The following is a 21,642-nucleotide window of genomic DNA, read 5'->3' as shown; positions in this document are numbered from 1 at the left end:
CAATGAGGACCCAAAGAAGCAGCAATCTCTTCCCTCACTTTTCTTGGTAACCTCGGATATATTCCATGAGGCCCAGGTGACTTATCTATCCTCATGTTTTTCAAAATTTCAAGCACATCCTCCTTAACATCAACCTGTTCAAGCATATCAGCCTGTGTCACGCTGTCCTCACAAATGACAAGGTCCCTCCCACTAATGAATACTGAAGCATTCATTAAGGCCCTCCCCACCACCTCTGACTGCAAGCATAAGTAGTCTGCACATACTATTTTCTTACTGGCTGTTAAGAGAATATAATTTATGTTTTAACTTCTGTGTACCAATGTTAGGTTTTGATTTAAAAAAATGTCAGAAAAATATTGCTTTAGCCATGAAGGGGATACCCGGATTATTCAGAAGGTGGTAATCATTTCCTAATTGATGTTGGGGCATACAAGCAAAAAGTACTTTTTAACCCTGCAGTAAAATTGCCCTGCATAGATCTTTTTAAAATTACTTTGAATGCATCTAACTAATAGCTTTTTACAAATATCAAAATTGTTTTGCTGTTGCTCCACATCTGATGTGGTATTAATTTTTGGCCCGTGCTCTGTTATCTATTTGTGTGATCGATTGCATAATCAATGTACTTGGCAAACTTTGTTGTGATCAGGTGTATACATCAATTTTATTAAATGCATAGCTAAGCTGTGTTACAAAATAACTGTAATTTCTTCCTCGATAAAGGTGCATATCAGTGTTGCTCATTTTCACTCACTCTTTGAAGAGAATGGGAAACTGGAACATCTATCTTGCCTCACATCAGTGTTCATGATTTGAAGGTGCTGGTGTTAATTGGGATGTGCAAAGTTAAAAAAATCACACAACACCACGTTATAGTCCAGCAGGTTTATTTGGAAGCGCTACTCCCTCCTTGTGCAGTATACTCCACAACCACCTAATGAAGTACCAGCGCTTTGAAAGCTAGTGCTTCCAAGTAAACCTGTTGGACTATAACCTGCTGTTGTGTGATTTTTAACTTTGTACACATTAGTGGTTGCATCATCAAAACTCTAATGAAGTTGCTAAGCAATGCCATTACTTGTGCATCTGCTAAAGTGTTTGAGTATCCCTTAATTTAATTTGTGTATAATTTTGTTTAACAGCTTCGTAAGAGTTTGAGCTGTAAGGTGCAAATTAGGAAATTTTAAGCTGCATATGCAACTTTCACATGAAACTAATTACTCTTGACTTGTCTTTGGAATTAGATAATACACATTTTGAGATGAGGTACATACAATTGTCCTTATGACTCATTTCACTGAAATAAGTACAATGGACACTGTAGGGACAGAGTGCAGCTTTACTTTTACGTTTTTTGTGTAATTAGGACATTTCAAGTTATGTTCCAACCAGAAGTCAGTGCTGGCAACGGCATGTGCTGATCCTTCAAGTAGCCGCGCAGGCACCCAATGTGGAAGAAATATTGCACCAGTTGTGTTAGATCAGATCACCTAATTGATTTAGGTCCGTTCCCTACAGTGTGGAAATAGGCCCATCGACCCAACAAGTCCACACAAACCCTCCGAAGAGTAATCCACCCAGACACATTTCCCTTTGGCTAATGCACCTAACACAATGGGCAATTTAGCATGACCAAGTCACCTGACCTGCACAGTTTTGGACTGTGGGGGGAACCCGCAGACACAGGAGAACGTGCAAACTCCACACACACAGTCACTCGAGGCTGGAATTGAACCTGTGTCCCTAGCGCTGCGAGGCAGCAGTGCTAACCACTGAGCCACCGTACTGCCCCCAAAGAAAGGGCGAAAGAGACTTGAACAATATTTTTAAAGACAATCACTTTTAAAAGAATGGTTTGCTTTATATCCTCTCTTTTAGGTAATAGAGTCAAAGATTGAGTGTGTGTGAGAGAATGTAGAATTCAAAATACAATCAGATCAACCATGATGTTATTCAATGGCAGAGCCAACTTGAGGGGTCAATTTGCATGCTCCTGCTCAAAGTCAGGACTTCCTAAAACTTCCAGAACCACTGAAGTACTTTCAAAGTGTGGTCACTGTAGGAAAGTGGGAAACATGGTTGCCAATACATCGATAACAAGCTCTCACTAAGGGCAGTGTACTAAGGATCAGATTTCTTTTTGTGATGTTGATTGAGGGAAAAATGTTGACCAGGACTCCATAGCAATATTTCAAAAGAACCCAAGATATTTCAGTTGAAATGTTTCATCTGAATCAAGACATCTTCAGTAGTGCAATTCTCCCTTGGTATCTCAGTAGATGTGGTGGTCAAGCCTCTGGAATGGGAGTTGAACCTACAACCTTGAGTCTGAAGCTATTGAGACATAGCTGGTATGAAGCTTTTTAAGGTAGGTAGATACATGGTAGGGGAGAAAGGATTTGGGATGGGACTATCCCCCTCTAAATCTACCATTGTAACCACCTATTCCCTTATCCTTTAAATGCTTTTTTGATTTTCCTGTCAATGCATCCATACAATTCACTTCAGCCATTAAATTGTTTCAAGTTCTACATTCTTTCTGAAAAGAGCAACAAAGCATTAACCATTTTTCCATCCACAGATGATGCCAGAACTGTTGAATTTGTCCAGCATTCTGTTTGTTCCACATTCTTCTTACTGTCTTGGGTGCAGAGATTTCTTCTGAATTCCTTATTAGATTTTTTGACCGCTATCTTGTATTCTGGCCTCTGGTTATGTTGTCCCTCATATGGGGAAATATTATTTTCTGAAACCAGCCACTCAAAACCATAATTGTAAAGGCAACTGAGTATTCACCCTTGGCCCTTTTTTCCAAGAGGACTTTCGGTGGGATGTTACTCATGTTCTCCCCCCCCCCCCCCCCCCCCCCACACACACACATTAACAGCACAGAGATGGAACGAGTGAAGAGTGTCAAGCTCCTGGGAGTGGTCATCCACAACAAGCTTTCATGGACTCTTCATGTGGATGCACTGATTACAAAGGCCCAACAATATCTTCTCTTCCTCAGCCAGCTGAGGAATCTTTGGCATGACAGCAAATGCCCTTGCTAACTTTTATAGGTCTGTCTGGATGTATCACTACCTAGTATGGAAACTGTACGATTCAAGATCAAAGACAGTTACAGAGTGGTGAACTCAGCCCGGACGATCTCTAAGGCCAACCTCCCATCTATAGAATCCATCTACCAGGCCTGCTGTCAATGAAAGGCAGCCAGCATTCTCAAAGATCCATCCCACTCTTTTGTTTTTCTACAACCTCCACCATCGGGGAGAAGGTACAGAAGCCTGAACACATGCACCAGCCGGGTTTGGCAAGTTTCTACCCTTTTGTTGGTAGAATACTGAATGGACTCTCAAACTCTTAACATTCACCTGTACCTGTGTTTTTGTTCTTGCTGCTGTTGACCTATTATTTACTATCTATGCTACTTAACTCTCTGATCTGTCTGTATTGCTCGCAAGACAAAGCTTTTTAACTGTGCCTTGGTACACGTGATAACAAATTCAATTCAAGATAGAGACCAAATCGGTCAATACTTTTCTGAAATGTATTCCAGCCATTTCTGCCATCATCCTTGTCAATCTTCTTTACACCGTCTCTGGTATCTCTTTATCTATGCATGTATGCAATACTATTAATTATGATCTAACCAAGATTCAATACAACTTTAGTTTAACTTTCTATTTTTCAATTCTGCTTCTCCAGAAATAAGTACTAATTCTTGGTTTACCTTTTTTCACTTTGAAATAACTTGAAAACTGAGTTATGTGGCACTAACTGAGCTCAAGGATAAATCCAGAAATGGGTCTGAGATTTTGATGGACCTAAACAGTTCATATTATTGCAACTTAAATTTCCCTTTGGTCATTTTTAAATATGAAGTACAAGCACGATTTGATCTTGAAAGCAGAGTTTTGGAAGTGAGGTTTGTATTGAAGAGATAAAACATGTATATGCATGTGAAAGGTAATAATGCATTTTGCCTTTGCCCTAGAATTTAAATTTGTAGTTACAAAGACCTGCATTTAATGTTCAAAACTGTGGTTTGGCTGACTATTTTGAAAGGTATCTTTTCAGCCTGCTGATGTTTCAAAGCAGGAAGTTATCTTTAATCTATTTAAAACACAGATGCATTAATGGCAGCAAGGAAATGAAAGTTAATCGATGGTTGGTAGGTTCTGGTTCAATGGCAATGAAACATTTTTATTAGGTTATTCTAGACTACCAGATCTACGTGTGTAGTGATGGTATATTCCTGTTTTGTTGCCAAGTGGATGGAATTTCAAAAGTGTTTCTTATGCTACAAACACTTAGTTGATCAAGAGTCAAAATATACTTGCAACTAAAAAATGACCAATTGTTAATCAGAATTTGAAATTCTGTTGTGGGGAATATGAATTTTTAGAGCTGAGAAGTCTTGGGTTTTTAGAAATAAATCTTTCTGTCCATTTATGTCATTGTCATTTGTCTCTATTTGCTGTTTTAATGTCTTTGTCTCAGTAAATAACTTGTCCAAATCTTAATTCAAAATGTCTAGAGTTTAAGAACATGAGGAATAGCTCAATCAGCCCTCAAGCAGCCTCATCCCCTCCATTCAACAGTACCATGGCACATCTGTCCAAGGCCTCATTTCTCTTCATACCAGCTCATCACAACCCTTAACTTCCCAATATTACAAAACTCTATCTACCTCTTGTTTTAGCCTCTACAGGTCCCTGGCATAGAGAATTCCAGACATTAATTATCTTCAGGGAGAAGAGATTCCTTTGCATTTCAGTTTTAAGTGAATATTCGCTAATCTATAACTGTGTTCCTCAGTGCAAGATTTCCCCTACAAGTGGAAGCATCTTCTCAACATCTACTCTATCAAGCCTTCTCAGAATCTTGTTGTTTCAGTAAGATAATTCCTTGTTCTTGTAAACTCTCTAAGTAAAGGTCTAGTCTGTTTAACTGCTCTCGATAAGTCAACCCTTCATTCCAGGAATCAGCCTAGTGAACCTCTTTTGAACTGCCTTCAATACCAGTATGTACGTTGTTAAAAATTGGGACCTGTGCAGTTGTAACAAGACTTGCATATCTTTAAATTTCAGTCTCCTAGATGAGTGTAATTTTTATTTGAATAATCAGGGGCACAGATAGGGTAGATAGTGTTACGCTTCAATGGGTAGCTTACTGAGTAGAATGCTGGAAATCAAGCCTCGTCTTTCTTAGATGTTTAAAAAAAATTAAACATTTTAATAAGTACAGTGAATTCCCCAATTTACTCATCTTTTAGACCTAGGTTGATAGCATGGACTAGGCTTCTGTACTTAATAAATGTTGTAACTGTACTTGCATTTACCACTTCCTCTGGCCGATCATTCTACGTATGAACCATCATCTGTGTGAACAAGTTGTCCCTTTTTAAATTTTTTCTTCTTGCTTTAAAAAAATATGCCCCCTAGTTTTGAACTCACCCACCCTAAAGAAAAGACCTTTGCTATTCACCTTATCTATGCACCTCGTGGTTATATAAATCGATATAAGGTCACTCCTCAACCTCGTACGCTCCAATGAAAAATGTCCCAGCCTCTGAAATCTCCCGTTTAAACTTAAACTGTTTAGTCACAGCAATGTCCTGGTAAACCTCTTTTGAACCCTCTCCAATTTAACAACATCCTTACTATAGCGGGGTAACCACAACTGTGTATATAATACTCCAAAAGTGGCCTCATCAATGTCTTGCACAAGCACAACATGACGTCCCAACTCCTCTCCTGAATGATCTCAGCAATGAAGGCAAGCATGCAAAACACCACCTTAACCGCTCTGTTTACCTACATTGCAACTTTCAAAGAAGTATTGTACTTGAATCCCTATGTCTCTCTCTCCAACAACATTATCCATGGTCACTATTAACTGTATAAGTCCTGCTCTTGTTTGTTTTATCAAAAGTGTCCATAGCAATGAGCCATAGCATGGAAAAAACTGAGCACATTGTATAAAATTTAAATTTGTCATTTCACTATATTGATAATTGCATTACAAAAATAATTGATACCTCGAAGCACTTCAAGATATCATAAATTTGTGAAAGGTATTCTAAATTTTAATTTGCTTATTTGTTCCTATTTTGTCTAATCTAGCACAGAATGTTTCCTGTTTGGGCTGTTAATCATGAAAGTAAATTCCTCCTCCTTCAGTTTTTAAATTCTTATAGTCATTACTTCTTTTGGGCAAACACATGGAAAAACTACTGATGCATAAAGTGCTTACAGCCAAAAAGTGAAATTATTGCACAGTTATCTGTTGGTTTACACAAATGTATCATTCTTCTAAGAATATCTTAATTGTGTATTTCAGATGCCAAAAGTCTGGTACTTTAACCAGTTAGTCTTAGGCCAGATTCGCTTTATATTTGTCTTTATCGTTGCATGTGGCTTTAAAGCTTAGCAAGTGCAGGTTTTACAAACCTTTCAGAATCATTGTATGTTCTCTCCATAGTATTTTGTAAAATACAGTTTGTTAGTGATCTCAGTTGGTTTGTTGGCCATTTGAAGTTATTGAAATGTTTTTAGAAGCATTTGTCACTTGTCTGCTTTTTAAAATTGGGATCATAAGTTTATGTCACAGTATAGTGGATAGTGTGCTGAATTTGGTAGCATGGTGGACCAAGAAAGAAGAGAATATGTTGTGGTTTTCATGTCCTTTCTGAAGTTCCACAGTAAATGACTAGAAAAGCAATTTATTGTCACATGTATTTTTATAAAAAATAGTGTTAACCGTTACAAGTTGCCGTACCATGGTACCTAAATTAATGACGGAAGTCATAAATAAGAAGGAAGAAAGACTAAGTTCATCACAGTTTAGCTAATGGCTCCTGGATTCAGGGTTTGCTGAAAAACTAGGCCAAAACCGCTCCGCCACGCGTAGATGAGATCTCCACGTCAGGATTAGACCTATGTACTAGGCCACTAGAAGACCTGGAAGCCGCATCTGAAGCCAAGATGAGACCTTTCCTGGAATACCCAGAAGCCACTGATAAAGAACTTCATGTCGGGACAAGATCACCAAGGTAGGCCTATTCCGCCATTTCAGGCGGAAGCTTCCTCGTCGGGGGTCCTGGGTCGAGAGAAGGCACCTATTGCCAAAGTCATTAAAAGAAAGTAAGGTACCTTAATAAATGGAAACTTGTTTTTTAAAAAATGCATAGAAAGAGGAAAAAATTGTAAAATAGAGTAGGCAAGCTTTGGACTCCTGGGCTCAGGAGCCTGCACATTGTGCTTCTACTCCGCTGTCATCTTGAAATGAATGACTTAATTAAAGTATTGTTATATAATTCTGTGCGGCAGCCAATTTGCACGCAGCAAATTATGCAGACAAAGGTAAATGTTAATTTAGTCTGGTTTGGTGTTAGGCTCTTATTTTTCTCAACAGAGCTCACTGGTTTACTTCCCATATTATCTTTCTGTTCGATATTTGGGAAAATAAGCCAGAGTTCTTTTTTCTTCATTGTACTTGAACCTAAGTAGACGTTTAGGAAGTATTACTTGAGTTGTATGTCTCCCTTCTAAGAGGGTGGCGAGAGAGATTTAGCTAGATGTTTCTTAGACCAAATGGAACTTCCTGGACCTTGGAGTAGTTAACTTGTCTGCTTTTGTGTTGGAGGATTGATGCTGCAGAAGTTTAATATATTAGGCATAAAACCCATTAACAGCTACAGATATTTGTACATCTAATTGTTAATTTTTGCACCTGATCTCTAACTTTATAAACTTTAATGCTCCCACTAAACCCTATTCTGGAAAAGGAAGTATTTAAAACTGACAGTGTCATCTCCCTTTATTTATTGTGATACTATGTGGTACTACTCCAGGTTCTTCCCCTGTTCTTTTTAACAGTAACAAATCATATTGTCCATTTATTATTATCGTTAGAAACAGAAGAGTTGAGCAACTTCCAAAATTCTTGACATTAACACCAACAGCACGTAATTGTTTTTGTAACAGATCTTGCATTTTGAGTTATTAAAGATTCTAAATAATACCTCAAAAGTTTATATATAACTAATAGCACATGAAGTAGTGTTAATGCTGGATGAATGAAATTGTGATTTGAAAACTTTGTGTGAACTGAATTTACGAATAGGCTAAATTAGGAACACTCGTGCAGGAAAAGGCCATTCAATCTGTCAAGCCTGCCTTGCCATTATGGCTGATTGAACAAACCATTATTGTTTACCTGTATTGTCCCCGTAACTTTGTTTGCAGAGTTGGTGTCTGTATAGTCGTCTGTTTGGAATATCCAGAAGTTCTGCGTCTTAATACAATTGTGCAAATAAAAATATTTTATTTGTATGTTTGAACATTTTATGCACAATCTGAATGTTTCTGTATTATGCATTACAATTGTCATGTTGGCTGAACCATGGTACAGCAGGTGAAAAGTACAATTGCTTAATCTAATAAACAGAACACTTTTTTTAAAAATGGTGTGTAAATTTATATGTTCTCTCAGCAGCTTAGTCTGCCAATTCATTTCACTATGAGCAATTGATTTCCCAGTGAGTTTCTATTTTATTATATCAAAGTGAAGTCCTGTTTCATTCTGACATATTTTAATTGTTATTCACATCTTTTAAGTTACAGTATTCACATAGCTCTATGACAAGGGTGTCTTGTGGCTTTATGGTAGTGTCCCTTCCTCTGAATTAGGAAGTCCCACCTGCTCCAAAGGTGTGTATTAACATCTCTGAAGAGTTTGATTAGAAAATATCTATAGGTCTCTGACACCCTTTACCATGGCACCACGTAGGGTTCAGCTGCTCAGGAGGGAGAAAATAGAGTGGAAGACTAATAGTGATAAGGACCTTTCTACATCACTAGGGGAAAAGTTTGTGACTGTAGATGTGACAAGATGCATGGATTGGGTAAATAGACAAGGTCTTTTCCCTGGTGTGGGGGAGTCCAGAACTAGAGGGCATAGGTTTAGAGTGAGGGGGAAAGATTTAGAAGGGATCTTAGGGGCAAAGCTTTCGTGTAGAGGGTGGTGCACATATGGAATGAGCTGCCAGAAGTAGTGGTGGAGGCTGGTAGAATTACAACATTTAAAAGGCATCTGGATGGGCATATGAATAGGAAGGTTTAGAGGGGTATGGGCCAAATGCTGGCAAATGGGACTAGATTAGGTTAACATATTTGGTTGGCATGGATGAGTTAGACAGAGGAGTCTTTTTCTGTGCTGTACGTCTCTATGACTCTGTGACTCCAGGATGGTCTGGTGCCAGTGTTATTGTGTCTCTGGCTACATGATATTCTTTTTGGAGGATGAACATTCAAAGGTCATGGTCTACACTGTTACTAACAACATAGGTTTGAAAAGTGTTCAGGCTCTGTGAGCAGATTTCGCAGGACTTGTTAAAGCAGTGCTACATGGTTCTGAGCATAAACAGGAAAATTTCACCATTAAACATGATGCTGGAGAATTGATGCAGGAGGTAGGGTGTTCAAATTTCTGAGGCAATTTGTTCACTTCTGAGGCAGAGAGCATTTGTACAAGATGGGCAGATTGTACTGTTGCAGGACTAAGTCTAATATTCTTGCAGGGAAATCTACTAATGCTGTTAGGGAAGGTTTTTTGTTTGTGGATGTAGCCATTTGTAATTGCTTTGGAGATGGTGGTGGTGACCTGCCTTCCTGAACCTCCGTAGTCCTTGGGGTGTTCAAACTAAATAGGGGAGTAAGAACTGAGCAGGACCTCAGAATAGAAGGGAGCAAAATAAAGGGAAAAAGGGCTGAAACTAAAGCAAGTACTAAGTGGGATCAGAATATCAAATGATGGTGTATATAACTTAAGATAAGGGCATCCTGTATGAGTGTATGCAATAAGGCAGATGGAATGAAGGCACAAATAGAGAGAAATGGGTATGATTGCCATTTCAGCATGACCCAAGACTGGGAACTGAATATTCAAGGATATTCATTATTTAGGAAGGATAAACAAATGTAGAAACAGGTGCAGTAGTGCTCACCAAGGATGCGTTTAGTACATTAGTGAGAGAAAATCTTGGATTGAAGGTTTGAGATGTAGAATCAGTTTGGGTGGGACTAAGAAACTGCAAGGAGCAGCAGACATTGAGTTGTTTTTAAGCCAGAAGAGAGTCTTGTAATGTTGGGAAGGCAAACTTGTAGAAACATGTAACATGACTAATGGAATAATAATGGATGAGTTCACATTGCACATTGGCTAAAGCAAAGCAGTAGAAGTGCTGTGAAGATTGATTTCCTGGAGTGTATATAATAATGGCTTCTGGAGCATACATTGAGGAAACAGCTAGGTATCAGGCTATTTTAGATTTAATATTATGAGAAAGGCTAATTAATAACCTTTACTGTAAAGGAGCCTTTGGGAAATAGTGACCATAATATAATTTTAGATAAAGTTTGAAAGTGATACAGTTCATTCTGAAATTTGAATCTAAACAAGTTGTTTTACAGTACCAATTTTTAAATTGTTTTTATGGAAAAGAAACACCCAAATGTTGTTCAGCATTGCCAATACATTTTTGTTGTAAGTTTTTAATCTACTCTGAGAGAAATATTCTGACATTATAGCTTGCAACAAATTAGAATCCAAGGTAGAGATGTGTACAAAACCTGAAAACGGATTCTAAAGATATGGTGCAAACAAGATGCTTGATTGTTGAGTATGACAGAGGCTGGCAAAATGATTTCTGCCATTAAGATCACATTTTTGTATCATTTTTAAAATTAACACATTTTGTGTTTCAGGCTTCTCGAATAAAACAGACTGGGACTTTTTTGTGTAGGCTGCAAGGTAATATGATTTGATGATTGAGATGTTTGGTAGGATGACTATCGTGAACATAATTCTATTTGTTAGTTTGACCAAATACAGGAGTTGTACATCCAAGATAGTCGTTCACATATTCAAGGGTGAATTTGGAGGAACTTCCTTCCTGAAAATGTAGAGCTGGAAACGAGAAAAAGTAGTTGAGACTAATTGCATGAGTATATTTTAAGGAAAGTTGGATAAATAACCGAGTACCAAAAGAATCGCAGGGTATATTGATGGAGTTGATGAGAAAAGATGGATTGAATCTTGAATGGAATAATAATAGCATGGATGTGAGGATGGATTTGCTGAGCTGAATGACCTTTCTTTTCCTGTGCTGTAATTACTTTACAGATTTGCTTTTATCTTGATTACTAATTTTCAAATATAGGCTTTGTTTTTCAAACCCTGTTTACAAGAATGATCCTGGAGTTGAAAGGCTTGTCATGTGAGGATTGGTTGAGAATCTGGCTCTATAATTAGTGGAGTTTCGAAGGATGAGGAATGATCTGAACGAAAATTAGAGTACTGAGAGGCCTGGAGAGATTTAGTGTGGCAGAAGTGTTTCCACTAGTAGGAGCAACTAGGACTGGAGGGCATTGTCTCACAATGAAGGGACAACCTTTTAGAGCTGAGATGAGGAGGAATATTTTGAGCCAGAGGGTGGTGAATCTGTGGAATTCATTGCTGCAGAAGGCTGTGGAGGCCAACTCATTCACTATACTTAAGACAGATAAGTTCTTAATTAGTAAGGGAATGAAGGATTGTCAGGAGAGGCCAGAGAATATGGTTGAATGGTCAACAATAAATGGTGTTGCAGATTGGATGGGCTGAATGGCCTAGTTCTCCTATATCTTAAGGTCTTATCAAGGCATTTTTAATTGCATTCAAAGATGGTGCAAGCAGATTCTTTGCAAAGGTATGACTAAAATAGTCACTGGGAATATGGCTTATTTCTATTTAATGTTGATTTATTTAAATCTGAGAATTTTCAAGTTTTAACTAATTGGAAAGATTACACAAGTTAAGAATTTTCTAAGTACAGAACCACTTTTGATCATCTGTATACCAAACTTGTTTTAACTTATCTGTATTGTTTTAAAAAGTAAACATTATTAACTTGTATTTCATAAATCAAGGCATACTTAGTATAAGTACTTATGTAATTCTTTTTCAAAGTGAGATTAAAATTGGGAGCCAGCCATAGAGGGAGGGGAAGTCAGTTGGCAACTTAGCCAGGATTGCCAAGGCGCACATCTGAGTATGGAGTTTGGCAGAGGTTGTATCTTCAGGAATTTTTTTTGGCAGATGGTCTGAGTTAAAGTGGGACATGTTCCAGAAGATGCAGATTACCTGCAGGATGCAGTTGACATTTTGGTGAAACATCTGCAAGATGAATTGCTTACATTGAATATTTTTCATGTTTTATAATCATCTCATTTAGGTTTACTTGCAAGAGTTAAACTAGGAAAGGGGTAGGCCCAATTTTGCTTTGTAACTGAAAAAATTCAACATTTGAGCTGTCTTTCTGTTTCTCATTAATAAGATGTGAGCTGGAAAAGCCAGCACTTGTTGCATCTGTTTAGCTCGTGTAGCTACGTTCACAATGATTGACTGGAGGGAGCTCCAGGATTTTCACTCTGATGATCTGTTGCCAAGTTACGATGGTTTGTGGTTTGGAAGGGATGTTTCAGGTGGTGATGTTTCCATATATCTGTTGCTCTTGCATTCTAATTGGTAGAGGTTGTAGTTATGAAGGAGCGTTGGTGAGTTGCCACAGAACAGGTTGCAGAAGATGCACATTACTGCCACTTTGTGCTGGTGCTGCAGGGAGTGAATGAACTTTTAAAGTGATGGATGGTATGCTGGATTTTGTTGAACTTATTGAGTTTAATTGGAGCTGCATTTTTGCAAGCTAGTGTAGAACATTTCCTCATACTCCTGGCTTGAGTTTTGTCAGTGGTTGACAGACTCTGGGGAGTCAGGAGATGAATTACTCACTATAGAATTCTCAGGCTTTGACCTAAAGTTGCGAGCATATGGCACGGAAACAGACCCTTTGGTCCATCTTGTCCATTCCCACCAAGTTTCCCAAACTAAACTAGTCACATTTGCACATACCTCTCTAAACCTTTCCTGTTCATGTACCTGTCTAAATGTCTTTTAAATGTTGTAACTTCACCTACAGCTACCACTTCCTCTGGCAGTTCACCCCATACAGAAACCACTCTGTGTGGGAAAAAGTTGCCCCTCTGGTTTCTTTTTAAATTTTTCTTCTCACACTTCAAAAATATGCCTTCAAGTTTTGAAGTCCCCCACCCTAGGGAAAAGATCTTTGCAATTCACCTTATCTTTGCCCTTCATGGTTTTGTCAACCTCTTAGAGTCCAGTGAAAAGCCCCAGCCTCTCCTTATCACTCAAATCTTCCAATTCCGGCAACATCTTAATAAATCTTTTCTGAACTCTCTCCAATTTAGTTACAATTTTCCCATAGTAGAGTGACCAGAACTGTACATAGTACTCCAAAAGTAGCCTCATCAATGTCCTGTACAACCTCAGCATGATGGCCAACTGTTATATTCAGTGGTCTGAGCAATAAAGGCAAGCATGCTAAATACTTTCTTAAACACCTTGTCTACCTTTGATGCAACTTTCAAAGATCTATGTACCTGCACTCTTAAGACCTACCCTTGTTTGTTTTATCAAGATTCAATTCCTCGTGTTTTTCCAAATTAAACTCCATCTGCCACTCTTCAGTCCTTTGGCCCAATTGATCAAGATCCCTTTGTCATCTTGGATAACCTTTTTCACTGTCCAGTAGTCCACCAATTTTGATCTCATCTGCAAACTTACTAACCATGATTCCTAAATTCTTACCTAAATCATTTGTATAAATGGCAAAAGGCAGTGGACCCAGCACTGATCCCTGTGGAGCATTACTTTTAGATTAGATTACTTATAGTGTGGGAACAGGCCCTTCGGCCCAACAAGTCCACATCGACCCTCCGAAGAGCAACCTGCCCAAACCCATTCCTCTACCTTTACCCCTTCACCTAACACTGCGGGCAATTTAGCATGGCGAATTCACCTAAACGGAACATTTTTGGATTGTGACAGGAAACCGGAGCACCCAGAGAAAACCCACGCAGACACTGGGAGAATGTGCAAACTCCACACAGACATTTGCCTGAGGCGGGAATTGAACCTGGGTCTCTGGCACTGTGAGGCAGCAGTGCTAACCACTGTGCCACCCATTGTCACAGACTTCTAGACTGGAAAGCAGCCCTCTACCACTACCCTTTTGTCTCTTACTATCAAGCTAATTTGGTAACTAATTAGAAATCTCTCCTGGATCCCATGTGCCTAATTAGTCTGCTGTGCACAACTTTTCATAGGCTATACTAAAGTCCATGTACACAACATCTCCTGCTCTGCCTTCAACTATCTTCTTGGTTACGTCCTCAAAAAAAAACTCAATTGAAGTTTGAGAGATATGATTTCCCATATACAATGCCATGCTGACCATCCCTAATCAGTCGTTGCCTCTCCAATTGCATGTAAATTGTATCTCTCAGAATTGTGACAATACCATGGCTTTAAAAAGTGTTTTTTAATCTTGATTTTGTTTTTCATGAAGAAAAGTTGAGACAGAGTGGTCTGCTCAAAGCTAATAAAGTAAACAGCTTGTGAGTCCTTGGGTTTTTTCGTGAATAGTAAGGACAATAGAAGCAGCTTAAATGGGTGGGGTCCAGCTCCCACAGAACCAAGACTTTTACTTTTAGTTTTCTGCAGTTGCTGGGATCTTGAAGCCGAATTTGAAAGCTCTTTTTCCTCTATTATAGCTAAAAGGTGGTGTTCACTTCTTGCTACAATTGCACATGAGACAGCCTATTTTAGTGAATTTGTCTTTGCCATGGTGTGTTTATGGGATGTTTACTTGAACAGTTCAGCATTTTGATAGTTACGCCAATTCCTTTTTTGTTTACTCTATTTTAACTGTAGTTTAAAAATTAAATATTTTGTTTAGTTGAGCAATTTGGCCAATTGAATTGCATATGGAATGGGATGCAGTGCACTTTTAAAATAAGAAAAAGTTATAGTGTATGCTATCTTTTTAATACATTTGAGGGGATTTGGAAACGGAATTCATAACATAATCCCCTTCAACATCTTACCCTCCACTGATGCCAGACTCACCAGTCTGTAATGCGCAGGTCTCTTTACAGTTTTTCATAAATAATGTCTTAACATTACGCACCTCACCTGTGGCTGTACATAATACAAATAGGAGCCCCGCAATTTCTTCCCTAGCTTCTCACAATGTCCTAGAATGCACTTGACCAGGTCCCGAAGATTTATCTGCCTTTGTATGTTTAAGACCTCCAGCCCAATCTTTTCTGTAATGTGGACGGTTCCAAGACAACAACATTTATTTCTGAATTCCCTAGCCCCCATGTCTTCCTCCATAGTATAAACCTACACAAAATATTTGTTTAATACCTCTCTCATCTCCTGTGATTCCACACATGTCTCTTCTAGCCATAGTAATTAGATGATCCAATTATACTTCTGTATGATGGCTATTCCTTTGGATGTTGCTGGTGGAGATTTGAAGTCAAGCAACAGGATTTTGTTGTACTGGAGATATTCTGTTATTTGCCACTTATCTACTTATGCCTATCAGAGGGTAGTGAATATGTGGCATTCTTTGCCATAGAGTGCTGTTCATTTTTTTAAAAATATGCTGCACTTATTATTGCGGGCTAAGATATTTTCTTAATCATAAAAGCAAATTACTGCGGATGCTGGAATCTGAAACCAAAAGAGAAAATGCTGGAAAATCTCAGCAGGTCTGGTAGCATCTGTAAGGAGAGAAAAGAGCTGACATTTCGCATCTAACTGACCTTTGGCAAAACTTTGACAAAGGGTCAGTTAGACTCGAAACGTCAGCTCTTTTCTCTCCTTACAGATGCTGCCAGATCTGCTGAGATGTTCCAGCATTTTCTCTTTTGATATTTTCTTAATCAGTAAGAGAATCCAAGGTTATGGAGATAAAGCCAGAAAGTAAAGTTGAAGATTGTCAGATCTTTCTGCTTCTTAATCCCTATTCTGTTGGTCCAGTTGGTCTGTCTTCTATGACTTCATCTACCTGCTTTCCCTCCGTAAAACTTAATACCCTTGCCTAGCAGAAATCCAGCCAGTACTTTATTTCAACTGAAAATGTTAAAATGACTATGACGGTTTATTAGGATTGAGGGTGGTGGAGGAGGAGGAGAAGAGAGTTCTAAGTTTCCAATACTTCTGGTGTGAGCAAGTGCTTTCTGACATTACTACAACGACACTTCAAAGAGTACTTTGTAATTGGCTCTAAAGCACTAAAGGACATTTTGTGGTTGTGAAAGACACTGTGTATAAAGCAAGTTTTATTTTCCTTTCAGCCACTACCTCTGAATGCTTAAACTCCTCCCCCACCATCAAAAAAATGTTTCTCTATATATACCCATTCAACTAATTAGATTATCTTGAATTCCTCTGTTAAATCACCCTCAAATCTTACGTATTCAAATCTATTAGAAGCCGAATATATACAAACTGCTCTCACACTACAACTCTTGTCCCTGTATCATTCTAGTAAATCTATTCTGTTAGGTCACCTCACAAAGAATCTTTAAATGCCGTACATTTGGATTGTCATAGTGCCAAAGAGAGTGAACCTAAAATTACAAGCTCAAATCTGCAAATGCAACCTCAGTTTCTTAGTAGTGTGAATATAAAAAATTGATTTTATAATAAAATTTTCGCAAAAAGATGGGATTACCTTTTTACTGACCAGTTGGTCTGGTTAGAACACATGTTTGTTAAATAATTTGAAATTTCTAACTAACTACCTTTTGATTGATATCTTATTGCAGAATGCTGTAGAACAATTCTCAGTCAAACAAAAGACGTATTCTTCTCTCTTTGGCACTATGACAATCCAAATGTATGTCATTTAAAGATTCTTTGTTGCTTGTCCTGAATCCAGATGCCACTTGGTGTTCTTGTGTCTCTTGTGCTTGATTTCTGATTGTTCAACTAAACTACGCTAATAGCTATGCCTGATAAACAACATAGAAAATTTCGATTTTAGCGGGGCCTATGTGGTTTAACACTTCCCATATCTTAACACCCCTGAACAATGTCATTCATTCTGCTGGTTTTCAAAGTTCAGTTTATTGTACTTGCAATGCAATAAGTCTGCGTGGTCCTGAAGGATTGTTCCCTGTTTGTAACTTTGGTGAAATTTGCAAAAGATGTAGAAAACTGCCAGAGAGTCATAGAGGTGTACAGCATGGGAACAGACCTTTCGGTCCAACCCGTCCAGGCTAACCAGATATCCCAATCTAATCTAGTCGCTCTATGAGCCCCTGGCCATCCAAACCCTTCCTATTCATATTCCCATCCAGATGCCTTTTAAATGTTGCAATTGTACTAGCCTTCACCACTTCCTCTGGCGTCTCATTCCATACACGTACCATCCTCTGTGCGAAAAATTTGCCTCTTGGGTTTCTTTTATATCTTTCCCCTCTCACAGGGAAAGGACTTTGTCTATTTATTTTATCCATGCCCCTCATGATTTTATAAACCTCGAATAAGGTCACCCCTCAGTCTCCGAGGCTCCAGGGAAAACAGCCCTAGCCTGTTCAGCCTCTCCCTATAGCTCAAATCCTCCAACCCTGGCAACGTCCTTGTAAATCTTTTTGAACCCTTTCAAGTTTCACAACATCCTTCCGATAGGGGGGAGACCAGAATTGCACACAATATTCCAACAGTAGTCCAACCAATGTCCTGTACAGCCGCAACATGACCTCCCAAATCCTGTACTTAATACTCTGACCAATAAGGGAAAGCATACCAAATGCTGCCTTCACTATCCTATCTAACTACGACTCCACTTTCAAGGAGCTATGAACCTGCACTCCAAGGTCTCTTTGTTCAGCAGCACTCCCTAGGACCTTACCATTAAGTGGATAAGTCCTGCTAAGATTTGCTTTCCCAAATGCAGTATCTCGCATTTGTCTACATTAAACCCCATCTGCTACTTCCTCAGCCCATTGACCCATCTGAACAAGATCCTGTTGTCATCTAAGGTGACCTTCTTTGCTGTTCACTACACCGCCGATTTTGGTGTCCTCAGCAAACTTACTAACTATATCTCTTGTGCTCACATCCAAATCATTTATATAAATGACGAAAAGTAGCGTACCCAGCACCGATCCTTGTGGCACTCCAGTCTGTAAAACAACCCTCCACCACCACCATCTGGCCTCTACCTTTGAGCCAGTTCTGTATCCAAATGGCGAGTTCTCCCTGTACTCCGGAATCTAACCTTGCTCACCGGTCTCCCAACGGGAACCTTGTCGAATGCCTTACTGAAGTCCATGTAGATCACATCTACCGCTCTGCCCTCATCAATCCTCTTTGTTACTACTTCAAAAAACTCAATCAAGTTTGTGAGACATGATTTCCCATGCACAAAGCCATATTGACTATCCCTAACCAGGCCTTGCCTTTCCAATTACATATACATCCTGTCCCTCAACTCTTGCAAATTTCGCCATATCACTAAAAAGACTAATTTTCTCATATCTATTCTCCTAAACTTTGTCTGCCAGTACTCCCAAGAGGTAATTGTACATGATTGACTTGACCACACATGCAATAGACATGCTGTGATAGCCTTAGATCATTATTTGTTCTTTCCTTTAATTTCAAGCTTAATCACTGTTGACCAAAAAGGGTTTTTTTAAAGTTAATTCCTGCAAACAGAGGAATCCAAATAGCCATTTAGTAGTACATAACTAGAGTATGTATTGCTGAAAAAAGACAGATTTTTGTCTTGCACTCATCAGGACAATTTGTAAGATTATCAGTTTATGGGGAGAACCAGCATTTATACTATCTGTGAAGAGCGTGCTGATTTGTTAGCAAATGAACTTTGGTAGAGGTGTTTCAATCGAGATTGTGACGGTTAACAATTGACCATTAACTACCAAGCTTTGTTGAAATTTTAAACCAGGAAGGTTGACTCTGAACCTATGGTCTAAGAAATGAACCTGAAAATGGATGTAGCCTATATTCTTGAGTTGACACGGATTCTGCATAGACAAATTCATTCTAGCCTGCAAGGAATAAGGACTTCCTTTAATATATGTAGATTACAAAGGTGGTCGAGATTGACAGTCTTGTAACTGACTGGCCCTAAATTTGTTGTCAGTGGACTTTTTCGTGCACACTGGCTCTTTGCAATTGGGTAATATTTGCTCAGAATTTCATCTGATGTCGAATTTTATGGTGAGTTTTGTATCTGTGGGCTAGTTAGCTGTGATCAGCATCTTGTTTGTTGCCAGTATCCATAGGGCTATGATGTTTGATATGAACTGCCTTTGGCATGTGCTGCCTGCATCACTCTGGCACTGAAATTCATATATGACATTGTTCAATTGTGTGATGGGCAGAAATGTTTCTGGTCCAGTGACCCTTCTTCAGAATGTTCCTCTGGACCCGAGATGTTTATGATTTTTCTTCATAGTTGCTGCCAAGCCTGCTGAGCTTTTCCAGCAATTTTTGTTTTTGTTTTTGTTTCTGATTTCCAGCACCCGCAGTTCTTCTGGTTTTAGTGTTTTTATTTTGGCCATGAACTAATCCATTTCCCAACCAATTAGTGATCTCGTACATTATAAACATTGGTTTCCCCTGTAATTTTGTACTTTTCTAATTGCCCTGATGAGTGCAAGATGAAGAGAGGAGATGATGCAAGGGAAAAATCAATATTTTCCCTTTTTTATCTGATGGGCTTTGGGCTACAGGCCGTTGCGCTATAACATGGGTTACATTAATGTGAATTTTTAATAACATGATTGACGAATTGTGGGCGTTGTTTCTAAAGCACAAACTTTTGAAATGTGTGTTGGCTGTAACACTATTACATTATCATCACCTTAAATACTGTTTCTAAAGCACAATTTTTCTGTAACATGAGGTAGCACAAGAGTGCAACCATTGTGTTATAGGAGCACTACCTGTTTAGATGTCCATATTACAAATAAGCGTGTTAACCTATTCTGCATTTTCATTTTATAAAAAATCAATAAAGTCGTGCTTATTAAATTTGATGGATCTTTGGCCATACCTAGGACTTGGGTAATGCACATTTTTGTTTTATGTTGCACCCCATGAAATAGTGTCCTCAGAGGGACAATGAGTGCACTGTTCTCATCTGGGTTGTGATACTCTCAAGATTGACCATTAGTGAATACTACATTATTTATAGCTGTAGTTTTTTTTAAAAGCTTATTGCAGCTTGTTCTTCATTTGTCAATACTTTGTTGCAATTATTTCTATAACTTCAAGTAACTCTCAGATGTGTTTGATTTTTCTGCAAGAAACTATATAAACATTGTTTCTCCACTAATTCCTCAATCCTAAAGTTTTAAGTGCTTCTCCCAGACTTGACTTAATGCCCTCTTTCACGCCTCTTCAACACATTTGAATAGGAAGACAGTGATATTGGACAATGTGTAGTGTCCCTTTAATCCACTTCACCCACTCATTTTCTTCCAACTCATTCTCCAGCATCTAACTCTTTTCTCTTCTCATAATCTTCATTGTCTTTGTTTTATCACTAGTATTGTGACCAGTAATTCTAAATCTTCCCCTTTGGGCATTTCGAAGCTTCAGGATCATTGCCCAACATTCCTCCTTCACGTATTCCAACAATATTGAAATTCATCTCTAGACAAACAGGATACTATTTGAATTAATTGTTTTAGCTCGGCACTCTTAAATTAGGAGCAATAAATATTGAAGTTATTGAGACTTTATTTTACTGAAAAGTGCATGAATTTTAGCTTGGCCTTAGTTTTCAGCTTTCATGGTGCGTGATACTCTACTTTGGTGCTTCACAAGGGTCCAGGAGTATTAAAATCCTAATCAAAATGTCTGTATAAACGCTAGTTGGGAAATGCTGCTTCCGATTGTGAGCTTTGTATGCTAATTATCCAACCTATTTAAACGCATAGTGCAGCTGGGAGTATTTGGTTCTCATGAGACTGGATTGCATAAATGAAAACATATTTTCTGATTTTTCCTTCGTGAATATTTTGAAGTCCCTGTGTATTTTTTAACTTATTTTTCTGATACGAGCTTCCGAGAAGAGCATTATTCTTTTGGTTAGTTGTTTAGTCTGAGACTTAATGTGCTCCTGTTGTTTTCAACCAAGAGCATTGCTTAAGGACTCATCATTCCATTCTCATATTTATTAATTGTGTAGTCGGTGCTGAAGAATGACTGAAGACCTGAAAAGCGTTTTGTTTAATATTGTGACCAGCATTTACAGTTTGAACCGAGTATTAATATGTGAGCGATTTCACTTTGAAATCTATAAATCAGTGCATTTATTTTTGAGACTCTTTCCTACTTGCTGAAATCATATGTAGAATATAGTTATGTTTTCTAATGAAGAAGGTGTTCATCTTGTTGGAAAGGAAATATTTCAATGTTTGTTTCTGTTCTCGTCATCTATTTTCAATTTTTTTGCAAAAGGCAACACAGGAGCAGAAGGTAACGGGCTGCAAAATCAAAGTCCTGCAAAAACTGAGTAGGTCTCAAAACTGACAGTGGTCACTGGACTCCAAATATTAACTCAGCATCTGTAGAGCGTGAAAAACAGCCTGCGGAGTTTCTCCTATACTTTGTTTTTGTTTTGCATTTTTAGAATCCACAATTCTTTTGTTTTAATTGAGCAGATATGGCATATTTTGT

The 21,642-nt window shown here is 38.4% G+C and overlaps 1 long non-coding RNA gene across 2 annotated transcripts in view; it reads left to right on the top strand.

The window, feature by feature from the left end:
• The window catches only part of LOC148149666 (uncharacterized), a 70,806-nt gene that overhangs the window by 20,726 nt on the left and 28,438 nt on the right, over positions 1-21,642 (top strand). The window lies entirely within an intron of this gene.

Source organism: Chiloscyllium plagiosum, unplaced genomic scaffold, assembly GCF_037043375.1.
Source record: "Chiloscyllium plagiosum isolate Xiang-an unplaced genomic scaffold, Cpla_swu_hap1 HiC_scaffold_7, whole genome shotgun sequence".
NCBI lineage: Eukaryota > Metazoa > Chordata > Chondrichthyes > Orectolobiformes > Hemiscylliidae > Chiloscyllium > Chiloscyllium plagiosum.
The sequence above is the reverse complement of the archived record's forward strand: the minus strand, read 5'-3'. Positions and strand labels throughout refer to the sequence as shown.